The sequence below is a fragment of the Phoenix dactylifera genome, unplaced genomic scaffold, assembly GCF_009389715.1.
Source record: "Phoenix dactylifera cultivar Barhee BC4 unplaced genomic scaffold, palm_55x_up_171113_PBpolish2nd_filt_p 000403F, whole genome shotgun sequence".
NCBI classification, from domain to species: Eukaryota; Viridiplantae; Streptophyta; class Magnoliopsida; order Arecales; family Arecaceae; genus Phoenix; species Phoenix dactylifera.
In genome coordinates, this window is record NW_024067845.1 from 129,086 (window position 1) to 148,041 (window position 18,956).

At 41.3% G+C, this 18,956-nt stretch overlaps 2 long non-coding RNA genes across 2 annotated transcripts; one reads left to right on the forward strand and one right to left on the reverse strand.

Annotated features, from left to right (window-relative positions):
- Positions 1-640: 640 nt before the first annotated feature.
- On the forward strand, positions 641-18,722 carry LOC120105942. Its single transcript, XR_005508188.1, has 3 exons — positions 641-1,337; positions 2,461-2,510; positions 18,663-18,722. It is a non-coding gene; the product is annotated as an uncharacterized LOC120105942 (long non-coding RNA).
- Positions 788-1,847, reverse strand: LOC120105943. The gene is made up of 2 exons (XR_005508189.1): positions 1,659-1,847; positions 788-1,376 (listed from the first exon to the last, which is right to left on the reverse strand). It is a non-coding gene; the product is annotated as an uncharacterized LOC120105943 (long non-coding RNA).
- Positions 18,723-18,956: the final 234 nt, after the last annotated feature.

The following is an 18,956-nucleotide window of genomic DNA, read 5'->3' on the forward strand; positions in this document are numbered from 1 at the left end:
AGTCATGTATGGAAAACTTAAAAATAGCAGCCGCAAGACAACGGGCATGTGATAAAATTGAAAGGATGCCAGGGCATATGCTACTTTTGGATGCTAATTAAGGAGAGAAAAGTATATCTAGATGCAAGTAAAAAGAAGGTAAAAACTATTGAGGATGAGATTTCAAAATTGTTAGAACTTGACAATAAAAAATATGATGCATCAGCACCAAACTTTACTTTCTTGGAGAGGCTAAAGAAGAAAAACCTGAGAGAATAAGAGCGTGGTGGATGAAGTGGAAGCGTGCCTTTAGAATGTTATGTGGTGATATGGACATTATTTGTGTGGATCAAATGCAGTGGCAATTAGAGGGTCAGAATCAGCATATGAGCATCACTAAGTCACAAAAAAGAAAATGGAGTTTAACAGTGAGTATGCTATCGCACAAAAAAATAAGGATATTAGAGAATTCATTAAAAAATATTGATTACAGATGTGGTTTAGGGTAGACAAAAATGAGATAACCATTACAATCAAAGATCTAATGGGCTACAATAATTAAGGTTCAGGTTTGTATGGCAAAACATTTCGTTTCCAAACCCAAGGGAAAAATAATTGCAGCGAATTATCCTATTGTCCAAAGTGTAAGCATTGAAAACGGAACACTGGATTTGCCAACATCCAACAAAGGAACTTTTTAAGAAACATTGCTCATTAGGACAGATTGGGAATATAAACTTCTACCAATGAGAGAAAACAATCTTCTAACCTTGCTTTTGATCACAGAGCATTCGGAAACATAAAGGACTGAAATGAAAGCATTTGACGGCACATTGCACATGTAACATTTCATAGCTACATAATGAACTATACAGAAGAGATTTAAAGGAGTATTTATCAGTGGGATTTTCTTTGTCAAAGCATAATATTATAATATCCCGCCCAAAATGGACTGATTGGATTTTGGGTAGATTGGGCCGAAGCCGGCAAGCCCCACCGGCTTTAGCCCATGGTCGAAATGAGACCGAGACAGGGGATCTCGATCACGATACACTAGTATTCTTCCTCGGGGTAACGGAGGCGTTATGAGAGTGGAGACGCCGCGGATCTCGCACAACCGCCACCAGCATTGCGGCGGTGAGCGAGCCACGATCACCACCACGTTTCCATTTCTTCCTTCTTCTCGAAGAGGGCTATAAAAAGCCCACAGATCACTTACATAGGGACTCCATCGCTCTCTCCTCCTTCGGTGCAAAGGAACTGGACCGGGAGCGACGCCATTGGAGTAGGAGGTCTCGAGCAGCCGGAGGAGCAACCGAACTACCAGAAGAGGCTTCTCGGCTCCTCCTCGGAGCTAGGTAGACCCTTAACCTCTCTCTCCCTTCATAAATTACGCCCTGTTAAGCTTAGATCTAGTCAAGCTATGAGAAAATAATAATAATAATAAATAAATAATAAAAATAAAGAAAGAGAGATGAAGAGGGGGAGGTCGGCCCGCGGCCGCCGTAGGCGCAGCCAGCGCCCCGGCCTCAGGTCAGCCCTCTCCCGAGCCCCGATAAGGGGTTGTCCCTTGCTCTAATCATGGGAGAAGAAGGGAAGGGAAAAGAGAGGGAAAAGGAGAAGAGAAGAACAAAAGGAAGAAAAGAAGGGAAGAAGAAGGAGTAGGAGGGAAAAGCCACTTAGCGGTGGATCTTTGACTGCAGTGCCGCCGGCCTTGAGGTCGGCCCCTCCCGAGAACTCCATCGCCCTCCCTTGATTGCGGGAGAAGATGGGGAAGGGAAAGCTTCGGGAAGGAGATGAAAAGAAGAGAAGAAGAATAAGGGAGAAGAGAAGAGGAGGAGAAGAAAAAGAAAGAACAGAGAAGGAGAAGAAGTTTCGGGAAGGCAAAAAAAAAAAAAAAGAAGAAGAAGAGAAGGAAAAGAACATGGGAGAAAAGAAAAAGAAAAGAAAAAAAAAAAAAAGAAGAAAGAAAAAGAAAAAGAAAAAGAAAAGACCCTAGATCTGGCCTAACGAGTCGGATCTGGGTTCGGATCCGAAACCAGTTAAGCCCAATAAAATGAAGTGGGTTTAAGCCAAATTTGACTAAACCCGAACCCAATTAAACTAGGCTAAGTCTGGGCGAGCTCAAACTGTAAATTGGGTCAAATCCGAACCAAATTTAAGCCGAAATTGATTTGAGTCCGAACCCAATTAAGCTGGGTTAGTTCCAACCGACCCAATTGAATATGAATCAGGCCCAATTCAAGTCCAATTCAACTAATTTGAGACCAAATTGGCCTCAGGCTGATCCTGACTCAAGCCTAATCCTATAATTAAAAGCCCAATTGACATACGTGAATCCAATTTGGTTCTAAATCGAGCCCAAGGGCTTTAAATTAGGTAAATTGGACTTGAGATCCAAGCAAGTAAATTCATATTATGATAAATTAGAAAATTATGAAATAAATAGGGATTAATATGACCCTTATGTGATTAATTTAGGTGATCAAGGATTTGTCACCCAGACGTAAGAAATTGGAAAGCAAATTGCGGTAAGTAACCCTGGTACCATCTTATTGATTTCCAATTTACTGTTTAATTGTAAGTACGAAATTATGAAATTGTATTTGATATGCTATATTTTCTCAAAATTAGGATCAAGTATATGATTGCATATGATTCATGAATTTGATTAAAGAGCATCCTTCATGAATATTTAATATTGTATGAGTTATGAAATTATGATTATGTTAGACTGCATAAAAAATGATATTTGAGGCATGTTTATGCATTTTAAATTATATGATGCCATTTATCATTTTCCAACCTATTTATGATAATTATGATTTATGAAAGAAAAAGAATAATGATTTATGTACTCTCAGATTGCTATGTATGGCCCTCGCCAGCGGGTTATAATAGCTCGGCAGATGGCCCTCGCTAGCGGGTTATAATAGCTCCGCATACGGCCCTCGCCAGCGGGTTACAGTAGCTTGGTGTAGACCCTGCCAACGGGAAATAATTGTTGGTAAAGATTATGGCCCTCGCCAACGGGTTATAGTAGCTCGGCATACGGCCCTCGCCAGCGGGTTATAATTGCTTGGCTTAGACCCTGCCAACGGGGAATAATAGTTGGTAAAGATTATGGCCCTGTCACGGGTAATAATAGTGACCATAGCTGCACTATTATCTGAGAGCACGAATTTCAAAGCATGAATTATGACAAGTACGGATTTCAAAGCATAAATTATGATAAGTACGGATTTCAAAGCATGAATTATGATAAGTACGGATTTCAAAGCATGAATTATGACAAGTACGGATTTCAAAGCATGGGATAATGACAAAAATTTTATATGATGCATATTCATATTTATGAACTTTCATTCACTACAGTAAAAGTGTGAAAAGCCGACGCTTAAATGCCGACGCTAAGGGAAAGCGTCGGCATTTCCTGCTCCCGCGCCAACCTTTCCCGACGCTCTGTGTGAGCGTGGGAAATTTGAAGCATTGGACGACGCTTAAACGCGTCGTCGTAGACTTGAGGCTAAAACGACGCTTATAAGCGTCGCCAAGGCCCCCTTAAAACGCAGCGCCCGACCCCAAGCCCGCATTCTTGCCCTAGCTACTCCCGATACCCCTTATTTTTCTCTCCGGCGCTGCCCTTGCCTTCGTCTCCGGCGCTGCCCCCATCTCCCTCCTCTCCGGCGGCTGAAAGCCACGAATCGGACTTCCTTGACGCCAACGGCCACGTTCCAGAAGGCCTACCTCCTCTCCGGCGTCGACCGACCGACCCCAACGCGCGCTCCGCCCGAGGTAGTTTCTCCTACTCCATTCTCTCCCTCCGTCTCGCTTGTTCTCCTCCTTCTCCTCCTTCCTCAACACGCTTCTTCTCCTCTTCTTTTGTATAAGCCTTGATCGAGCTTCGTCCTCGAGAATCACACCAACTATGGCAAAAATATGTTTTAAGGGGATCGGAGCAGCTCAAACTAGGTTAGTGCCTCCTTTGTAATGGAGATGAGCAACATTTGATATTAGAGACATCAATATGTGCTGTAAACGATAAGCCACCTACTAAATTTTTTCTCTGCGGAGAAGATGGATTAGGATCGACAAGATCGTGCCTACTGTCTAGACTCTTTTCAGCACTTCTGGGTTACTAATAGATTTTTGCAGTAATTTTTGCATACTCAAATTTCTGGGCTACATAATTTGGTGCATTTTGAAGAAGTAATTCTCATATTTAGTTAATCTTGTGGAATTATGCCTGACTTAAAATATGTTATTAAAATGCACTTTCAGAAATTTAGAGCCTCCATTAATTCAAATTTCTTAAAAAAAAATGTGTATATGATACAGTGTATACATATAAATATATATACATACTTACATTGTTCATACATAGATACTTATATGTGTGTATATATTCATGCATATGATGTATATTCATTGATATGCATGTATTAATAGTTTATGTAAATGCATATGCACATGCATAGATTCATGCATATGTTCAGTGAGATGTATAATATTTGTAACATATGTGCGCATGTACATGTATACATGGACTTATTTAAGTGTTCATATTATTTGCACAGACTATTTTAGGTATGAATGTTTGCATTTATGTATTGTTTTGGTCAAGAGCGAACTATGTAGGACAAAAATGATTGCTAGCTTATTAATTGGCAATTTCAGCATGAGCTTTTGTCCCTTGTTATGACTTGCATTAATGTGAAGATATCATTTAAGTCTATTTTGTATCATGGATGAAACATATTGACAGCTTTGAGTTGCTCTATGTTGCCCAGATAGACAACCCGAGAGGGGGGGTGAATTGGGTTTTAAAATAATTTAGATAATTTAAAACGTTATGGATGATTAATTAAAAACTATTGCAAGTTATTTAATTAATTACTATGTGCTGTGAGTAATATGAAATGAGAAGAAGGAGAGACAATCAATCACAAACACAAGTTTTATAGTGGTTCGGAGCTAACCCTTGCTCCTACGTCCACTCCCCAAGTCTCACTTGGGAATTCACTATAATCCCCTTGGATTACAGCCGGTTGTTTTCCAAGCTCACAACCAAACTTGTTGTTTTACGAGCTCACAATGAACTCGGTCGGTTTTCCCAGGCTCACCGACTAGAACCACCCCCGATTGTTTTTCCGGGATCACAATCGAATCCTTACACACGTTGGTTTTAACTTGGCTCACCAACCAACCTCAATCCCCTTGATTCAATCCCCGATTGAACCAAGTAAATACAAGTTGTAAAAAGAAAACAGAAAATGAGCTTCTCAAAAAGCAGATGAAAACAATATGAACAATAAATGAAGTTAAGAAGCCTCAAACGCTTTTAGATTGGAGATGAGGAATGGCTTCTTAAACTTCTGGTCTCCTCTTGAAAGAGTAGTCGACTTGAATGCAGGAGAAGGAGGCTTTAATTGCTGGGAAGATGTAGTTGGAAGCAGTAAATGCAGATCTTCCTCTTTTTCGTTGAAGAGCACGTTGCGGAGCTTGAATGCTTGATTAGTTGGAGTGAAATAGTTGTTCTCTCCCTTGCTACAGTCCTCTGTGGCTATTTAAGCCAACCCCCATGGAAACTAGCCGTTAGAGTGCTTTTTCTGCCCGTTCTGAACACTCTGCGCAGCCTGACAATATGACCGTTGGTGGGTTGGAGTCGACTCGCGCGATCAGGAGTCGACTCGGCTGTAGCGGGAGTCGACTCAAGCTTTTCCGGAGTCGACTCGGCAACTGTTCCAAATTTGAATTAAAGTTGCCTTCACGACTGGGAGTCGACTCGTCTTGACCTGGAGTCGACTCGTCAACTTCTGGAGCTGACTTGGCAATTTTGGAGTCGGCTCATCCACTGAAGTCCGTGGATCCAATTTTGAATTTTGTCCACTCGAGTCGACTCGACTGTCCTGGGAGTCGACTCGAATCTCAGAGCCCGAACTCCCGATCCTCTGTCTTTTGGCTCGTCCAGTCTTGGAGTCGACTCGAACTTCCTTGGAGTCGACTCGGCTCTCAGTTTCCGAAAGATGGTCTTCTGCCTTTTGACGTGAAGCTGTCTTGGAGTCGACTCGAGCTGTCTGGGAGTCGACTCGAATCTCAGAGGCAGTAACTTGGTTTTCTGTCTGTCTTGGGGTCGCGGTGTCTTGGAGTCGACTCGCGTATTGCGGGAGTCGACTCGAATCTCAGAGTCCATAAAATGGTCTCTGACTTTCTTTGTGTACCGCTGAAAGTCGACTCTTGCTTTCTTTGGAGTCGACCTGTCAACCATCGGAGTCGACTCGAATCTCAGACCCGAAAACTGCTCTCTGACTTTTCTGCCTGTGACTGCTTGGAGTCGACTCTTACTTCCCTGGAGTCGACTTGGTGAACATTGGAGTCGACTCGCTCACTTTAGGAGTCGACTCGTTGACAGGTTCTGAGTTGATCCTTTCTGTTCTTCTGTCTGTTCTCAGTCGGAGTCGACTCGTACTCATCTGGAGTCGACTCGAGCTCGTGCCAGTGAACTTGATACGCTTGGAGTCGACTCGTGATACTCGGGAGTCGACTCGAGTCTCAGACATTGGTTCAAACAGACTCCTTAACTTATCCAACAATTATGAACCAAGTCTTGGGACACTTAGACAGGATTTTCACTGAAACACTCAATTGAATTCATTAGTAATTAAAAGATATACTCAAATGCTTTGAGCTCATCAAAATCAAATGGGGTTTTAATCAATCACTCCACAATCTCCCCCTTTTTGATGATGACAAAACATTGAGTATATGTAAAATGAATTGCTCAATAAATAATGAAATAAAATCCATAAATGAATTCAAATGTCTGGTAATTCAATTTATCCAAGCTTGAAAGGAGTGAAACATTAAATTTCGGAGTTAAAGCTCCCCCTTTCATTTGGAATTATATAAGCCTTCATATTATGCAATCAATTGTTTGGCTTATATGTCATTAATGATTTAGTTTGATTAAAATTCAGATTCTCCCCCTCAACATATGCATTCAACTATGTTTTGATTCTCTGAATTTCCTTTTAATGCTTTGAAGTTTTTGAACTGAATTTTTTGGTTTTTAGAGGAAAAAATCTGTCAATTTGTTCATGAGTAAGATTCAGCTAATCTCCGAATATTCCTTGAATAGATTCTGGAGATTACTCCATTAGGAGCCCCAAAAGAGAGATAATGAGCCTCGAGGTACCGAATCCACTTAGAACAAATTTGTGTGTGTTTTTAAGAGTTTATCTTTTTATTAATTTCTTTTACATATTTTATCCATGTTTCTCCCCTTTTACATATTTTATACATATTTCTCCCCCTTTTTGTCATCATATCAAAAAGGAGGTAATCACACACAATCAATGGCACAAATGGCACAACCAATCATCAAATGGCACAGAAATGAAGATAAGACGTCTACTCATTGTATTGATATGAATGTGAATACATTTGAGCATACAATAAGTAAAGCAAAACAATACAAAACAAAACAAAAAGAACATCTATGGTCTCCTCGAGGATGAAGATCCCCCCTCGAGGATGTATCTCCCCCTCTCGATGAGGTGGCTCCTCCTCTCGAGGATGTGGCTCCTCCTCTCGAGGATGGTGCTCCTCCTCTCAATCGGCTCTGCTCCATGAGGAGGGTGACTGCATCTGTAACATGTCCGAGCTGCGTGATAATAGACGTAGTGGCTCTGCTATGTGTAGTGGAGAGCTCAGTCACCGACGTCTGAAGCCCAGTCACTGACGTCTGAAGTGCGTCCAGCTTGTCGATGAGTACATTCGACAAGCGCTCGGCCCCCTCGGTGGTGGTGTGCATGTCACGACCTATGTCCTCTCGCATCTGTCGAGTGGTGCTCGTGACCTCACTCATGCTCTGGAACTGGGCCTGGACCAAACTCCGGACATTGTAGATCTCTTCCCGTACATGAGCCGTCATGTCAGTCACGGCTGTCAAGGAAGGGACCAACTGAGAAGATACGGGTGCAGGAGTGGGAGCAGGCACCGCACCTCGGAGCTCCCGAAGCAGCTCATCCCTCACCTCTCTGACTATCTCCTGTCGCAGCTCCCGGAGCTGCTCAGGATCAATCCGGACCGCCATAGAGGGTGGTGCCGAGGAGGAAGGTCCGGCGGAGGTGGTAGGAGCAGGAGGAGTGGATGGAAGGTCTGGATGGTCTGGAAGGTCTGGGTAGTCTGAATCGGGCTCAGGACTGGGTGAAGGTCTGGTGGTCTGAGCGGTGAGGGTAGACTTCCTAACCCATACCCCCTCTCTCTTCCGAAACCCCATCCTGTGTAGGGTCCCCGCACGCGTGCGATCAGTCCATCGCAAAGCGCGAAAGGGCTCCCCCTCAGGAATGAGAACCTCGTACTCCCTAAACAGAAGGGTGAATATCATGCCATATGGGAGGGTGAGCCTAGGTCTATCTAGGGGCTCACACATGTATCGATATATGAGTTTAGGGAAGTTGATTGGGGTGTCGTGAAGCATATAGAACATAAGAGCTAGGTCCCTCTCATTTACAAAATCAAATCTCCCTGTCTTAGGGAAGATGGACCTAGACAGTATACTCAAGAGGATCCGCATCTCAATCGGTAGTGAGCTGGCGGATACCTCGTCTACGGGTGACTGGGATGGATGCCCGAGAACGGCCGTAAGGGCCTCAACTCTGTCCTCGGGATGTGTGGGAGCCACCCCTACTAGTGGAAGGTGGAGGATGTGGCCAATAAGATCCTCCGTGACAAACACAGGGACACCGGCTACTGTGCCCTCGATACCCCCATCTCCCCGATGGACGGTACCGTAAAACTCTCTAACGAGCCCTGGATATGTGGGGAGGTCCAATGTAAGGAAGAACTCTAAGCCCTGGACCCTAAGTCTTTCACTTATGGTGAAACCTTCCCGGGAGAGGAAGTCGAAATCGACATACCTCCCGGTGGAGACGACCTTCCCGGCCAATGGCCTCGCGGGAACCGCCCTAGGCGGGGAACGAGCCGGAGGTGGTTGCCTCGCGGGATCGTGCCGCGCCTTGGAGCGCCGCTCGGGACCGGCCTCGGGACGGGACCTCTTCCTAACCACGGTCTTACGTGGCATTTTGACCTAAAATGGAATGAAGAACCTAAAGGACGGAGAAGGGTCGACGGAGGAAGCTTGGGACGGACCGGAGACGACCTAGGAACGGACGAAAACCCTAAGAACCGGTGAAAAATCGACGGAAAAAGGGTTGGAGACGATCGGGGACGACCTAGGAGTCGGCTCTAGGGCTTTTTGAACAGTGGCGGCTTGAGAGAAAAGTGTTTTCGAAACGACAAATCTAGGGTTAAAAAGTCGGATCCCGACTGCGAGTCGACTCCACTGAGTCGCGAGTCGACTCGACCTCGAGTCGACTCCAGAATATGCGCGAGTCGACTCTCCTTATGCGCCTGTAGGCCTCGAGTCGACTCCCGACAAAATGCGAGTCGACTCCCCCTCTGCTGCCATCTTTGCGAGTCGACTCCCGCCAATGCGCGAGTCGACTCCCCCTTAGGAGCCGGCTCTGTAACTTACTCGAGTCGTCTCTAACCTTGGCACGCACCTAAAAATCATGCTATAATCGTGCCAAATGAGGGAAAATCACCTAATTAAGATCTGATTTGATGATCATTGAAAAGGAACTCTATTTTAACCATATTGTAATCATCAAAATCAATGAATCTAGTGGAAACTACCACTAGGATGGATCAATCACTCCTAATCCCCTCCTAAGCACACTAAACCTCTCTTCACTTAGGAGTTTTGTAAAAATATCTACTAATTGATTATCAGTACAAACAAATTGGAGTGTCACATCATCATTCAATACATGATCTCTTATGAAGTGATGTCTTATCTCAATGTGTTTAGTTCTTGAATGTTGAATTGGATTTTTAGTTAGATTTATGGCACTTGTATTATCACAATTAATGGGAATTTTATCTTGTTTAATGCCATAATCTTCTAACTGTTGTTTAATCCATAAGATTTGAGCACAACAACTCCCGGCTGCAACATATTCAGCTTCTGCAGTGGATAATGCAACCGAGTTTTGTTTCTTGCTAAACCATGAGATAAGGTTTTCTCCTAGAAATTGACACGACCCGCTGGTACTTTTTCTATCAAGCTTACATCCAGCGAAGTCTGAATCTGTGTATCCTATTAAGTTTAGGCTAGATTCTTTAGAGTACCATAGCCCTATGTTCTTAGTTCCTATTAAGTATTTAAAAATTCTCTTAACTGCAGCTAGGTGTGTTTCTTTAGGATTAGCCTGATATCTAGCACACATGCACACACTAAACATAATATCAGGTCTACTTGCAGTAAGATACAGTAAAGATCCTATCATACCTCTATAAAGTTTTTGATCTACATATTTACCTGATTCATCTTGGTCTAATTTGCATGATGAGCTCATGGGGGTGCTGATTGATTTGTTTCCCTCCATATCAAACTTCTTGAGCATCTCCTTGATATATTTAGCTTGATTGTTGAAGGTGCCTCCTTCAGACTGTTTGATTTGAAGCCCGAGGAAGTAGTTCAGCTCTCCCATCATGCTCATCTCAAACTCACTCTGCATCAAATCAGCAAACTCTTCGCAGAGGCGATTGTTAGTAGCACCGAAAATGATATCATCAACATAAATCTGTACTAATAACATATCCTTATTTTGCTTTTTCAGAAATAATGTTGTATCTACATTTCCCCTAGAGAATTCATGTTCTAATAGGAATTTGCTAAGCCTCTCATACCATGCTCTAGGTGCTTGTTTTAAACCATAAAGTGCTTTGTTTAGTTTATATGCATGATTGGGATATTGATGATTTTCAAAACCAGGAGGTTGTTCTACATATACCTCCTCATTAATATACCCATTTAAAAAAGCACTTTTTACATCCATTTGATATAGTTTGAAGTCTTTAGAGCATGCATATGCTAATAATAATCTAATAGCCTCAAGTCTAGCTACGGGAGCAAAGGTTTCATCAAAATCTATGCCTTCTTCTTGATTATAACCCTTTGCTATTAGTCTAGCCTTATTCCTTATAACAATTCCATTTTCATCTAGCTTATTTTTATATATCCATTTAGTACCTATAATTGGATATTCAGAAGGTCTCTCTACTAGATTCCATACTTTGTTTCTAGTAAATTGGTTTAGTTCTTCTTGCATTGCATTTATCCAATTTACATCATTTTCGGCTTCTTCTATATGTTTGGGCTCAAAGTGTGAAACAAAAGCTAGATGGTTATTCAAATTCCTAAGGGATGCTCTAGTCCTAACGGGTTGAGATGGATCATCTAGAATTAGTTCCTTAGGATGCCCATGAGCATACCTCCAAGCTTTAGTTAGCCCATGATCCACAATACCCTCTTGGCTTGATGATTCTCCTTCAATCAACTTTTGATTATTATCTTGAAATCCCATCTCATCTATCTTTTCTTCAAGTATTTCAACATCATCATCAAAATTAATCTTCTTACTAGACGAGATGTCACTAGAGTCATCAAAAACAACATGTATAGATTCTTCTATAACTAAGGTTCTTTTATTAAAGACTCTATAGGCTTTACTAGTTGTAGAATAACCTAAGAATATTCCTTCATCCGATTTAGAGTCAAATTTACCTAGATTATCTTTCCCATTATTATGAACAAAACACCTACATCCAAAAACATGAAAGTAATTAACTTTTGGTTTTCTGTTTTTCCAAAGTTCATAAGGTGTTTTCTTTATAATGGGTCTTAACAAAACTCTATTTAATATATGGCAAGAAGTATTAATGGCTTCTCCCCAAAAGTACTTAGGGAGGTTACTTTCACATAACATAGTTCTAGCCATTTCTTCTAGTGTTCTATTTTTCCTTTCCACAACTCCATTTTGTTGTGGTGTCCTAGGTGCTGAAAAATTATGGGTTATCCCCTTTTTACTACAAAACTCCTCAAATGACTGATTTTCGAATTCGGTACCATGGTCACTTCTAATAGCTATTACTGAGTTATCTCTAGCATTGGTTACTTCTTTATGGAATTTCTTAAAGACAGAAAATGCTTGATCCTTATGTGCTAGGAACATGACCCATGTGTACCTAGAATAATCATCTACAATGACTAGACCATATTTATTTCCACCTAGACTTGTTGTTCTAGTTGGACCGAATAGATCCATGTGTAATAATTCTAGAGGTCTAGAAGTAGAGACACATTTTATGGATTTAAATGAGTTCCTAGATTATTTGCCAAATTGACATGCTTCACATATTTTGTTCTTTTCAAATTTTAATTTTGGCAAACCTATCACGGAGTCTCTTTTAACTAGTTTAGTTATTGTGTCCATGCTTGCATGACCTAACTTACGGTGCCATAACCAACTAGCATCATTTTCTTTAGTTTCATTAACAACTAAACATTGGTTATGTTTTGCAAGATCTTCTAGGTCTACAACATATACATTTCCACGCCTAATCCCTTTAAAAACTAAACTATTATCATTAGGATTTGTTATAATGCATAGTGATGGTTTAAACATAACATCATATCCTTTATCACATAATTGACTAATGCTTAACAAGTTATGCTTAAGACCATCAACATATCTAACATTATCTATAAAAGTAGAAGGGGTGATTTGAACTTTACCAATACCAATGATGTGACCTTGGTTGTTGTCTCCAAAAGTCACAGCACCTCCCTTCTTAGCTTCGAGGGTGAAGAATTGATCTTTATCACCCGTCATGTGCCTTGAGCAGCCACTATCCAAATACCAGCAGTTTTTGTTGACCTTGGCTGCAAGACACTCCTACACAAGCAAATCATGTCATCTTAGGTACCCAAGTTTTTTGGGTCCTTCATGGTTAGTCAAGTTGGTTCCTTTTGGAACCCATACCCTTTTTATTTTCCTTTTTGTTTTACTTTTCCTATAGTCACATACATTTACCTTATGTCCGATAGTTCCACAACAAAAGCAGGTTATTTTCTTAGTTTTAGTTTCCCCAGCTTTAACAAAGAAGTTACTAAGAAGTTTTTGTTTATTTCTTGGTTTATATCCTAACCCCGCTTTATTAAATACGGCTCGTTGACTATTAAGTATCATGTTTAACTTTTCAGAACTATAGGTAAATTTTTCAACTAAGGGTTTGTATTTGTTAAGTTCTTTAGTTAGTGTTTAATTTTCTGCTTTTAGATCATTAAGTTCTTTTGTGAGATCCTTGTTTAGGATTTGTTTATGGTTTTTGGGTTCTAATATTTCTTTATTTAGCCTTTCATTTTCCTTTAGTTAAGGTATTAGTCTTTTGAGTTAAAAGTTTATTGCTTGTCTTAAGTTCCATATTTTCTTTGGTGATTAAGTCCTTATCCTTAACTAATTTATCGTACTTAAGTATGTATGATTGATTAGCTATTTTTAGTTCTTTATTCTTCAGATTTATTGCCTTATATTCTATCATTAATTCATTAAAAGCATCATAAAGCTCATCAAAAGTAAAATCTAAAGGTGATTCGGATGTTACCTCACTTTCATTGGCCATGAAGCAGAGATTGGCCTTTTCCTCTTGTTCCTCATCCGATGAAGAGGATGATGAGTCGGAGTCGGATAGAGTCGTGACAAGAGCCTTCTTTTTGTACTTGCTCCCCTTTTTCAGTAAAGGGCATTCAGCTCTTATGTGACCCGGCTTCTTGCACTCGTAACACCCAATCCCCTCGTTTTCCCTTTTCTTACCTTTGTCCTTGCGGTAGAAATTTGAGGGGCCTCTCCTTTGATGATAGGACTTCTTGTGGTTGATGAATCTCTTGAACTTGCGCACAAGAAGAGCCTCACAATCATCTTCCTCATCCTCTTCTTCGTCACTGCTGCTACTGCAAGATAAGTCCTTGTTAGATGAAGTAGATTTTAGAGCTATTACCTTTTTCTTATGGGAGGACTCTTCCTCGTTGTGTTGCTTCATGGTTAGCTCGTGCGTCATTAGGGATCCAAGAAGCTCCTCTAGTGGTAACTTGTTCAAGTCCTTGGCTTCTTGGATTGCCGTCACTTTAGCTTCCCACGACCTAGGTAGACACCGAAGGATTTTCCTGACAAGATCACTGTTAGTATAGCTCTTGCCAAGGCTTTTAGGCCATTGACAATGTCTGTAAACCTAGTGAACATGCTAGTGATTGTCTCATTAGAATCCATTCTAAATAGTTCATACTTATGAACCAGTATATTTATTTTGGATTCTTTAACTTGATTTGTGCCCTCATGGGTCACTTCAAGTCTATCCCAAATCTCTTTTGCAGAGTTGCAAGTAGAGACCCTATTGAATTCATTTCTATCTAAGGCACAATAAAACATATTCATAGCTTTAGAGTTTAGTTGTGCCTTCCTCATGTCATGTTCATCCCAATCCGTTTCTAGTTTGGGTACCTTGACACCATCTACATATATGGATGGGATGTATGGCCCATTTACTACAATAGTCCACATCTCATAGTCTTGGGCTTGGATGAATATTCTCATCCTAGCCTTCCAATATGAGTAGTCAGACCCATTAAAGAATGGGGGTCTTTGGGTGGACTGACCCTCAATGTGGGAAGATCCAAATGGGATTGTCATTTCGATTTTTTACTCTTGGGTGGAAGAGTTTAGGCTCTGATACCACTTGTTGCCCAGATAGACAACCCAAGAGGGGGGGTGAATTGGGTTTTAAAATAATTTAGATAATTTAAAATGTTATGGATGATTAATTAAAAACTATTGCAAGTTATTTAATTAATTACTATGTGCTGTGAGTAATATGAAATGAGAAGAAGGAGAGACAATCAATCACAAACACAAGTTTTATAGTGGTTCGGAGCTAACCCTTGCTCCTACGTCCACTCCCCAAGTCTCACTTGGGAATTCACTATAATCCCCTTGGATTACAGCCGGTTGTTTTCCAAGCTCACAACCAAACTTGTTGTTTTACGAGCTCACAACGAACTCGGTCGGTTTTCCCAGGCTCACCGACTAGAACCACCCCCGATTGTTTTCCCGGGATCACAATCGAACCCTTACACACGTTGGTTTTAACTCGGCTCACCAACCAACCTCAATCCCCTTGATTCAATCCCCGATTGAACCAAGTAAATACAAGTTGTAAAAAGAAAACAGAAAATGAGCTTCTCAAAAAGCAGATGAAAACAATATGAACAATAAATGAAGTTAAGAAGCCTCAAACGCTTTTAGATTGGAGATGAGGAATGGCTTCTTAAACTTCTGGTCTCCTCTTGAAAGAGTAGTCGACTTGAATGCAGGAGAAGGAGGCTTTAATTGCTGGGAAGATGTAGTTGGAAGCAGTAAATGCAGATCTTCCTCTTTTTCGTTGAAGAGCACGTTGCGGAGCTTGAATGCTTGATTAGTTGGAGTGAAATAGTTGTTCTCTCCCTTGCTACAGTCCTCTGTGGCTATTTAAGCCAACCCCCACGGAAACTAGCCGTTAGAGTGCTTTTTCTGCCCGTTCTGAACACTCTGCGCAGCCTGACAATATGACCGTTGGTGGGTTGGAGTCGACTCGCGCGATCAGGAGTCGACTCGGCTGTAGCGGGAGTCGACTCAAGCTTTTCCGGAGTCGACTCGGCAACTGTTCCAAATTTGAATTAAAGTTGCCTTCACGACTGGGAGTCGACTCGTCTTGACCTGGAGTCGACTCGTCAACTTCTGGAGCTGACTTGGCAATTTTGGAGTCGGCTCATCCACTGAAGTCCGTGGATCCAATTTTGAATTTTGTCCACTCGAGTCGACTCGACTGTCCTGGGAGTCGACTCGAATCTCAGAGCCCGAACTCCCGATCCTCTGTCTTTTGGCTTGTCCAGTCTTGGAGTCGACTCGAACTTCCTTGGAGTCGACTCGGCTCTCAGTTTCCGAAAGATGGTCTTCTGCCTTTTGACGTGAAGCTGTCTTGGAGTCGACTCGAGCTGTCTGGGAGTCGACTCGAATCTCAGAGGCAGTAACTTGGTTTTCTGTCTGTCTTGGGGTCGCGGTGTCTTGGAGTCGACTCGCGTATTGCGGGAGTCGACTCGAATCTCAGAGTCCATAAAATGGTCTCTGACTTTCTTTGTGTACCGCTGAGAGTCGACTCTTGCTTTCTTTGGAGTCGACCTGTCAACCATCGGAGTCGACTCGCGTTTCACTGGAGTCGACTCGAATCTCAGACCCGAAAACTGCTCTCTGACTTTTCTGCCTGTGACTGCTTGGAGTCGACTCTTACTTCCCTGGAGTCGACTTGGTAAACATTGGAGTCGACTCGCTCACTTCAGGAGTCGACTCGTTGACAGGTTCTGAGTTGATCCTTTCTGTTCTTCTGTCTGTTCTCAGTCGGAGTCGACTCGTACTCATCTGGAGTCGACTCGAGCTCGTGCCAGTGAACTTGATACGCTTGGAGTCGACTCGTGATACTCGGGAGTCGACTCGAGTCTCAGACATTGGTTCAAACAGACTCCTTAACTTATCCAACAATTATGAACCAAGTCTTGGGACACTTAGACAGGATTTTCACTGAAACACTCAATTGAATTCATTAGTAATTAAAAGATATACTCAAATGCTTTGAGCTCATCAAAATCAAATGGGGTTTTAATCAATCACTCCACACTCTATGTACCTTAAAATTTGTTTGGCGTCACTCCTGTATAATGCTTTTTCTTCTACTGTTGCTGGCTCCAAGAACCTTCTTAGTCTATGATATAGTCAATTTAGACAGTAATATCTTATTGTTACATGGATATGTTTGGCAGACCCTGCCAATCTAGATTGCACTGAAGGGTATACACCTATAAGATAATCATAATAATTAAGATGATTTAATATTTATAAATGCATGTAATATGTCCGTATAATGTTATAGGTTTATGTGTGGTTTATCACTTTGATCACCAGAATATGACAACAGAACAGTTCTATCGTTAACTCAAGCAATATACAAAAGGGAAACTAGTTAAATTCTGAAATATGTGCATTTCCAATTTGATGCAATGTACAGACTATTGCATGACTTTATGTGTTCCTGTTTTGTCTAGTTTGGTCACCCATCAAGCAATGGGAAAAGTAAGAATAGTAAAAGAATTTCTTGTTCAATCTTTATTAGAATGTTGATTTAATTGTTCATATGACAACTAACGAAATTCTTTTTGTTACGAACAATAGAAGGTTTAGGTGAAGACTTGTTGCCTATATGAGATAATTGGAGATAGTTTTTTATACAAGGAATTTGTTGTAAGTGATAATGATGGCCTTTATGTTGATTCAACATGTGCTTGGAAAAAAAGAGACATTGATGTTCATCCTGAGGTTTATTACTTTGTGGATACCTTTGCTCAAAATGGCTTCCAGTAATGGACTCATATAAGATTGAAAAGGATAAATTTTTCTACTGTAGAGTCTGGCCCGAGCCGGCCCGGGTTTTGATAAGCTCTCTAGACTTTCTCGAGAAGAGTAGAGAAATCCTGCGGTCCACTGAAATGACAGAAGGATATTAGGTAAGGACTTTCTTGGAAGGCGAAGATTTAACACAAGATGACTGATTTGGCCTTGAGATTTTAACATACTTCGATATATGGTGGACAATTGCCTGTAGTCTTGCCTGCAGTATCAATGACTTAGCAGCGAGGAAATTGATGTTCAATGGAGAATGCTGCTGTTGGATTACTAAGATTTACCGTCTGTAGTTTTCTATAATTGTGGGTAAAACCATCAATTACTGAGTTTCTGATGACACTTGAATCCTGTAACCAGTCCACGTCCTCAGGTAGATATCGGAAGCCATTGATACTGTTCCTCTCATTTGAACAACTGACCCCTTTTTTTTTGGCTTGAGCAAAATACAAGCGACCCTTCTATGTTGCAGGTTCCTCTGGAAATTTCCTAGCAACCATGCCAAGATTCCAAACTGATGCGCCCCTTCAGCTATTAAAAAATATCCTAAATTTCTAGTACTGCCTTGTGTTTTATGCTAGGTAATTACAGTCAAAGAGATGCATAATTCTTTAAATTCTGGCATAGCTTCTGCTGAAGCCTGAAGGGAAGAGCTAATAAACTGTATGTGCTAATGCTTCTTTTCTATATGAAAAGATATCGGGAGACATGAGAGAACAAGCTCTCTCATCTATGCTTTTCGGATGGGAAGCAATGTGTTTTAATAATCTAGGTTGCAGAGGCGAAACCACCACAACCACATCGACAGATCCAAAATATCATATACTGTCGGCATTGTTATTTGTTTTATGTGACCGAAGTTTCTACCTACGAGCATCATTTAGCCCTGCACTTTGGGAAAAACAATCCCCTCGTGTCGTTGAATTGTCCATGAACTTGGATCCTTTTCTATAAAATTTTGCAGCTTTCAAAGGAATCTTCGGCTTTGTTTAATTTTACTGGAAGGATGCGTCATGTGATGTCTACTAGATCGGCAACATAGGCTTTCACGAATCTCAAGGAAAGGCCGTTTCTGCTTCAATTAACCTGCTTGCCTTTTTGTATCTCTCTGCATGGTCATTGTTATTCTAATCGACAGTCGTGTGGTTGAAGATAATAGAGCTATGACAAATAGAGCTACGAGTTTTTCCTAGCTATGAGTTTTTTTTAAGAGCTACGACATTGGCATCTCAAATAGAGCATCATGAAATACGAAAATACATGCTCTTCTGAGAAGCATTACCTTCATTCCAGACAACATATTCGGACATTTAAACATATCAACAACTTGCAAGGATAAGAAATCAAACAGTATGTGAGTTGATGTTTCTCGAACTGGTTGTTGTTGACATTCTTAAATAAATTTCATGTGTTCATGCTTGTGTTGGTACATCCACAGGGATTGTAGGTGAAGAGCCCTCTCTTTCACCCCTTTCACCGACACTGTTATCTGCAAACTTTAAGCTTGCTGAGTGGTAACCTTTCTCTTTCTCATTCTCATTCCATTCAGCTGCATAATATACTTCTTCTGTTGCATTTGGTTTCGTG